This window comes from Triticum urartu, chromosome 5, assembly GCF_003073215.2.
Source record: "Triticum urartu cultivar G1812 chromosome 5, Tu2.1, whole genome shotgun sequence".
Classification (NCBI taxonomy): Eukaryota; Viridiplantae; Streptophyta; class Magnoliopsida; order Poales; family Poaceae; genus Triticum; species Triticum urartu.
The window spans coordinates 16,523,390-16,529,865 of record NC_053026.1 but is presented as its reverse complement, the minus strand read 5'-3'; the positions used below and the strand labels follow the sequence as shown (position 1 = coordinate 16,529,865).

The 6,476-nt window shown below is 43.3% G+C and overlaps 1 long non-coding RNA gene across 1 annotated transcript; it reads right to left on the bottom strand.

The window, feature by feature from the left end:
- Positions 1-5,226: 5,226 nt before the first annotated feature.
- Positions 5,227-6,146, bottom strand: LOC125555463. Its single transcript, XR_007304715.1, has 3 exons — positions 5,944-6,146; positions 5,693-5,822; positions 5,227-5,590 (listed from the first exon to the last, which is right to left on the bottom strand). It is a non-coding gene; the product is annotated as an uncharacterized LOC125555463 (long non-coding RNA).
- Between the last annotated feature and the right edge of the window lie 330 nt (positions 6,147-6,476).

Sequence of the window (6,476 nt, the reverse complement as noted above, 5' to 3'; positions counted from 1 at the left end):
CGCCTCCTCCTCCTCTGTGCCGCCTCTAGTGCCCTCTGCCTGCGCCTCCTCCTCCTCTGTGCTGCTGCTGCTGTCCTAACATCAACAGCCCCCCCCTCCTCCTCTGTGACATCTCCCATGTCAGGATCCATCTATAGGGTTTCTTTTGGGTGGCGGCTGGTGGAGTGACTGCGAAAGGGTGGGGGTGGGGATGGGTTTATATTGACAGATGGATGGGGTTGGGTTTAGTAGGCCTAGGGTTGCATTTGGTCAGAGAATAGTGGGCCACTAAGCCCAATTACCCACAGAAATAATATATGTAGGATAACAAATAACATCTAAAAGATAGAAGATCAAGTTGAACACTTAATAGCATACAAGATCCATTTCCACAACTTAGTAGCATAAGAGATCCATTTTCCACTACATAATAGCATAGGAGATCCATTACAACACTTAATAGCATAGGTGATCCATTACAACTTAACAACATAGTAAATAAGGTTCTTACACTAGGTTAAACTTCACATTCCCCCAAAATGTACACCCATAATCACTTGCAGTCATGCCAGGCCACATCCTTATATAAAGGCCTTTGGATGTACTTACTTCACCAACATATCAAAGCCACTTCAAGACTCAAGGATGGCCTTGATTTGCTCTAACTTCTCCTTGCTGCCATACCCTTCTTTCAGCAGCTCAGCAACAACAAGCTCAAGCTTTGCCTTCTCCTTCTTAAGAACATCTCTGTCAACTTGAACATCCTTCATAGCCTTCCTGGTGTTCTTGATGATATCAGCTTGGCTCTGCAAAATGCACCTCTGCTCTTTTGCAAGTTTGAGCTTTTCCATCTGCACCTCCAACATAGCTTTCTCCTCTAGCTCCTCCTTCTTCTTCTCAAGTTCTTCCTCCTCCACTTTTTTCTGGTGCACCTTCTTGTCCACCCTACCATCCTGCCAATCAAACATCTTGGATACATCATCAACAAGCTTGGTGTAATCAATGCAAAGCTTGTCATTTTCAGTCCTAAGCTTGGCCAACTCCCTTTCATGTTCACTCTTAAGCCTGACCAACTTCTTCTCAAACTTCTCCTTGTCCTGTACCCTTCCAAAGTTCTGCTCATGGAACATCTCCCATAGCTTGCACAAACATCTCTGAAGAACAGTTGGCCAAGGCCCATCAACCCACTCTACAACACCACAATTCACACCATTTTCCTGCATTTATAAATGTGATAAGTTATTACAAATGGACTAGGAGCTTATTTCAGTTCCATGATTAACTTGTATATACTTGATAATTTCTAACAATGAATAACATAAATGAGATATGATAAGTTATTATAATGCCATGATTAAGTTTCCAAAGTAACAAAAATACATAGCAGAAAAATGTTTATTGGAATCATATCAAACAAAGTGCTGCATCATATCAATCATCAGTGACCATACATAGCAGAAAAGTTTATTGCCATCTAACCTGGACTGGGCAGCCATCGAAACGCCTTCCTGTTAAAGGCCCTTCAAAAGCAACACGCTTAATAGGCCTCATTTGATGCAGAATGCACTTGGGATGAGCAAGCTCAAGTTGGCCACAGAAAAGGGGCTCCACAGTGGTGTCTGGTTCCTCCTGCAACCAAAATAACCAGCAAACACTAGTTTCAATTTGCACTCAACACCAGAATATACTTGCATGCTTCATTAAACATGAACACTAAAAAAATCCCCAACTCAGCATGAACCCTAACACTGTACTGAGATGAACCCTAGCTTACATCAATCCTACAATCAAACCCCAGCCTCACTATTGAACAAGAATCCTACAACACCAACACTACATTTAGCAAGATCCATGGCGGTAGCCTAGGCCTACTAGCAACTAACCCTAACCCTAGGTGGTAAAGAACTTACCATAAGTCCCATGTCCATGCTGACGACCTCGCAGTCCTCCTCCGAGCTAGTTTCCCCGTCGTTCCAGGAAGGCATGGTGGCAAGGAGGTCAACGGCGAGCCACCTCAAAGACGGCGAGCGGCGACGAGCTTGTACTGGAGCAGGGAAGTGAGAGCAGGGGAGTGAGCGAGCAGGGAGGGAGTGAGTGAGCAGGAGCGCCAGACCGACCGAGGGGGTTTATTTACCCCCGTTCCGACCGGGCCGCACGGGCTAACGGCCGTCAACGGCCGCGACGTGAGCGCGCGTGGCCAGGTGGCCTGGCATGTGGGTCCGGGCGGTCAGAAAAACGGTTCAATCGCTAGTCACGGGTGTTTTGGGTTTTTTGAAACAGCGAACCGCGCGACTGGTAGCTTTCTGAGAAAAATTAAAAAGTGGTAGTTTTTTGGAACCCTAGCCTGTAAACTAGTAGTTTTATGCTATTTACTCCAGGGTGGCAGAACCTCAGAGCCCAGACTCCGGCTGCAGTGCTGGCGCCGGAGTCGACTTCGGCTGGGCCAATGTCTGGCCCAGCTCTTCTTGAACGACATCGGGGACTCCGTCCCATCTGTCCTATTGGACCGAGGTCTCAACCTCGGCCATGATGACCGACCCTCCGTCCTCCAGCGTTTCGACAAGAGGGGCCGGAGTAGACATCGCTTCCCCAAGCCCTCTTGAGCTGGAGGGGAGTTGCGGGGTCGGGCGTCCCATTGGGGGCTGGCAGCTTGTTTGAGGAGTCACCGCTAAGGCGTACCTTAGGCTGACAGAACGAAAATACCTATATAAAGTGTATCTTGATGAAAAAGTTACTGAAAGTTGGACGAAGTGAATATGACATACCTCCGGGGTGCAGGCTTCTCCCTCCCCATCGCGAGGTCGTCGTCGTTTGAATCGTCGGGGAAGGTGAACTTCCCCGACGGGGCCGGCTTGCAAGCAGGCTCGATAGAGGCCTTGTGTGGCCTCTTTAGGCCCTGTGGTCGTGCCTCTGCTTCGGCTTCCTTGGATGCCACTCTCTTCCCCTTGAGGGAAGATCTTCCCCACCCACCTCCTCGTCGATGGTGAAGCTCCGGCAATACCTATGCATGCACACGATAGGAGTGTCAAGTAGTATACCATCCTCAAAGGGGTCAAGTGAGCACGTGAAAAGGAGATGATTCACATTTATGTGTGTGAAGTGGATGTCGTACGTATCACTTGCCGAACGGACTCTTGACATGGTGATGTCTGTAGGATGTTTGGCATCAATTTGTCAAGATCATCAAAAAGCCCGCAACTAGGAAGCATACTAAAATTGCAAAGGTACAAGAGGCTACCCGTAAAGATATTGCAAGAGTCTTTGGGATTTTGCAATATAGGTTTACCATTGTTCACAACATGATCATCGAAGATGAGAGGGACATGAATTTGGAGTTCTTCTACCACAATGTCGGTAGCCGTGTAAAGACAGCTAGAGACCCTGGCCGCATACAAGCATTCCTTCAGACATACCGGCAGATAGAGGACACAAACACCCACTATCAGCTTCAAGAGGATCTCATTGAGCACCATTAGCAAAGGCATGGGCGGTAAAACCGACCATTTTAAAATTCATTACATTTAATTCATGTGTGATTTGTATCATTGTATCATTGTTGTATTCGAGACAATTCTTGTATTGAATTTTTTTACAGCCCAAAACCGTAGAACAATCGTTCTACGGTATATTTTCATTAACAAGATAAAATTCTTGTATTGAATTATTAGTTTAATTTGGTGATTTGAATAATTACTATAATTTGGATGATTGTTGTATTTTAATATTCACATTTTACCTTATATCGAATTCATAATTCTGTGTAATATGTGACATATATGTCAAATTCAGGAAAAACCAGTTGGGAACATTTTTCGTAGACCGGAACATTTTTTCGCATATGCGAACCAAAATATTGAAACTGGAGAAAACGTTTTTCAAAAACGTGAAACATCTTTTGAAGTTGTGAACAAATAATGGAATCCCGAACAAATTTTTAACCGCGAAATTTTGAACAAATATTTGAAAAATAGAACATTTCATGAAATTAAAAGAACGCGGATATATTTTGAATTTGTTAACAAATAGTTGAAAACGAAACTTCATGAAATATCTAACAAAAATTTGAAACCATGAACATTTTATGAAATTCCTGAACACTTTTTCGCGAATATTTTTAGAATTTCTGACCAAATTTTGCAAGCACGAACATTTTTTGCAATTCTAGAAGTTTTTTTAAAATATGTACATTTTCTAAATTTGAGAACAAAATTTGAAATACATGGTCATTCTTTCAAATTCCTGTATATTTTTTATATTTATGAAAATTTTTAAAAAGTGGAAGATTTTTTAGAATCTTATAAAAATAAAAAAATAAGACAAATATCGACTAGAAAAAGAAAAAAGGGGAGATAAATGGAAAAAGGGGAAAAAGAAAAGAAACAGCAAAAGGAAAAGAATGAACAAAAATAAACAGAAAAAGTAAAAACCAAAAACCAAAAAGAAAGAGGAAAACAAAACCGGCTGGGAAACTCTTCCCAAAACCGGAAACACTTGGCCCAGGTCATCGCTCGATCTGCAGGACTGTGCGAAAGGTTGTAAAGTGCGTCCAATAGGAAAATCCTACGTATATGGACCCAAATGCGGGGCTCTGGATTTTTGGGGCCCTGTGCGAGCACACAGCTCGCACAGGCCCTTCAACGGCCCTGGTTTTAGGCGGCAAACAGCCGGCAGTCTTCTTTGCCTCACGTTTCTCATACTGAGTGCTAGTTAGTAGAGAGTTTTTTTTTTTTTGCGGGTCAAGTTAGTAGAGAGTTGACAACAGCCATTGACTGGACATCCTCCTGGCGGTAGAGAGTTGAGAACAGCCATCATGAAGAGAAATCTTGAATTGTTCCCACCGTAGAGAGGCCGATTTTCGTGTTGATCGACTGTTTTGTCCCCCATCTTTGATGTTGACATCTGTTGACAAGGCTGAGCACCTTCACGAGGGACTTTTCCAAATTCTATCCACTTTGTGTCGTTGCCACAGGGTTCCTAGCACTGATTTGTTTGGCTTGGGGATTTTGCGCTGCGTGCTCAGATTTTTTATTCTTACTCTTTGCTCTTGTATTTAGTCTAAGGATGCGACACAACTGAAAATAGAGATATACCGGAGAGTGTGTGAGCTATCCGGCGCTGTCATCCCAACACCACTGGAGAGCCGAGCCATTTGCAGCGGACAGAAAAGTCAACTAAGACGTGAACATGCTCACCCTACACCGACAGAAAAACTATCTACCTGACTTCAACGAGATAAATGTACCGGCTTCAACAGTTATAATATTCCTAAAGAACAATCCATACTTTTAGAAAGTAGGCTGTCCCCGACCTTAAAATGAGGCCCTTAAGTTATCACAAGATTCCGAATGAAAGATACAAGGTCCGAGGGACCAAAACACATGCGACTGAGCGCTAGAATAAAGCCAGAAACTAGAGGTGTAGGTTCGATACATGGTCACATAGAGCCGATACAAGCGACGCAGCGCTGATGAGCGGTACTCAGCGAAGATGCACAAGTACCAAAGAGACCAACCCAATGGCTCTAGACATTGCCGTCGATCTCACATCCATACTCAAAGAACCTCCAGTTGTTGAGGTCGAGCAACTTCCTCTTCCTGATCTCACATCATCTCTGTGAGTGTAAACATAGACACATGGATAAACAAACAATGAGCTAGCTACAATTGGAAGTTACAAAATTGACATGAATAGGAGACATCTATTCAAAACTTACATGGATATGGATAGGTCGTCCAATCATGAATCCAATCATCCGTCATGTTTATGACGGTGTAGCAAACACTCATAAAATGTTGGAATCGAGTTCTGATCTCTATGAGCATATTGTTCTTATCATGCAAATCCTGAAAGATTGATTGACAGTACTAATTTAGTTATTAGAAGCAGAATCCGGAAAAGAATGGGATGCAAAGAATGAGAAAAAAATAAATCATGTGGCTTAGGTGTATACCTGATCGTAGTCACCTCCATGGTTTATCAGGTTCTTAACCAACCTAATAATATTGAGATAGCAGTATCTTGTACCATAGTTAGCTGACCAACTCCCATCATTAGGGTGCTCAAAGAACAAATTCTTTCGAAACTGGGATCCATGCCTGAAAGCTGTAAAGTCCCTGTTTTCTTTGAGTTGCTTATTACTTCCAGGGCGGATGAACGTGAAGAGATTGTAGTAGAGATGGTTCCAGGGAACAACTCTAGAACGGAGATCATGGTCACGTTCTGGTTCATTATCGAAGTCATGCCAGAAGTACCATTTAAATGCCTGGTAGCGATAGTGAATCCAATTTGAGAACCTAGCTTTCCCTGCATTGTCCAGACGCATTACATCCATGTGGAGAGCTACAAAGCACTCCAATTTTTCTTCGGCAGTGCCCAATAAAATTGGGTGCCGCAAGACAACTTCTAGCCAGTTAGGACCGTAATATGAATCAATTCTAAGTGGGTCCCTGCATGCATACCCGAATATTAGTTAGTTACACAGGGGTAGATACAAAAAG